Source organism: Notechis scutatus, chromosome 3 (assembly GCF_049901735.1).
Source record: "Notechis scutatus isolate UNSWTSFEM ecotype Mainland chromosome 3, rNotScu1.2, whole genome shotgun sequence".
NCBI lineage: Eukaryota > Metazoa > Chordata > Lepidosauria > Squamata > Elapidae > Notechis > Notechis scutatus.
This window is the reverse complement of record NC_142011.1, coordinates 2,991,622-2,993,177: the sequence shown is the minus strand read 5'-3', so window position 1 is coordinate 2,993,177 and position 1,556 is coordinate 2,991,622.

The following is a 1,556-nucleotide window of genomic DNA, read 5'->3' as shown; positions in this document are numbered from 1 at the left end:
ACCCCTGTGCTGACACACCCCTGATTCCATCACCAGAGCCCACACAATACCAGGCCTTGTGGTGGGGTGAGAGCTTTTCTAGTGCCGGCACAACGCAAAAGCTCTCGTAGAACAAAAAAGTCACCGCACGCAACCAAACATCCGAATTGCAAAAAATTGCAGCCAATGCCACTTATCTAAGGTCCAGGCTGTTGACGTTGAACAGTTCTAGCTGGAGCAGAAAACCTGAATTTGGGATCCAGAATTCTTTGCCCAAGGCCGATTTCCAAAGATGACTAGGAAACTGGATGCTCTTGTGTGTGTGTGTGTGTGTGTGTGTGTGTGTGTGTGTGATTTTTTTTTTCCTGGCTCCAACCCTGAGGTGCAGAGCTCATTTTCTGCTTCAGTGGTGAACATGAGAAGGGAATGCTCTCCTTGAATAGAAGGGGAATTGGGGGCGCATTGAATGCCTTTCTTGCTAGAATCTCCGTTTGTAGCAGAGAGCGAAGTATCGCCTTTCCTGGCCAGATCTAAGGTCTGATGCTTGCCAGAGGAAAATGGGGGGGGTGGGGGGGGATGTCAGGCTACAAACACCAAGCAGGAGCAGAAGAAATACCCTCCTACCCACAACCCAGCCACCCACAACCAGGGATAGGAGGGCCCTGTGGGATTATTTTTCTCCCCCCTTACCAGTTCCTCCCAGTCCGGCCCTGGCATTTTCAGACCTTGAATGGATGCTTTACTGGTGGGACATACCTCCCACTGCCCCCCTCACACACACAAACCTTCATTAGCAGTCTTAGTTTGTTTACAGGGACAGGCCTTGCAGGTCTGGCCGAAATGATCTTGACTGGATTCTCTCCAGACTGATTTTTTTTTCCCTTGGCACGCTAGCCGGGCTTTGAAGCGTGTGTGTGTGTGTGTGTGTGTGTGTGTGTGTGGATTGCAGGACTTTTATGGGGTGGTGGTGTCTGGGAATGGGTCCCAGAACCAGCCCTGCAGGACCCCTCATCCACCCTCAATGATCTGGGCTTCTTTGATCCCCTGCAACCTTGCTGGCCGGGGGGGGGGAGAGAAACCCTCGCCCTCTACTCCCCTCCCCCACTCCCCGGATGAATGGCCCGGGTCTGCAACCGACAGCGAAGCGGAGCAGGACGCCCAGCCCCTCCTCGGTCGGAGGGCTGCTTGATTGGGGTGGGGGTTGGGGGGGTGATGGAAGGAGGAGCCCCACCTAGCTTTTAGGGCGGGGCAGCGCCGGGAGGGGGGGAGTGAGGGAAGGTGTGGGCGTGCACGGGAGGGGAGAAGGGAGGGGGCGCGGCCCCGAGGACCCTCCCGCGAGGAGGCCTGGAGGGCTCGCTCTCCGGTTGCAGCAGCCACCCTCCCCCCCAACCCGTTCCACGCCTGCTGGGGGCGGCGCCGCGGAGGGGGCGGGGTGGGCTCTGGCCCGGCCTGGCCGCACCCTTCCTCCTCCTCCTCTTCTTCCTCCTCCTCCTTCTCCTTCTCCGCCGCTCGGGGCTCTCTCTCTCTTCCGCCCCCCCCCCCCCACCCCAACCACCCACCCGTGCCAGTCCCTCTGC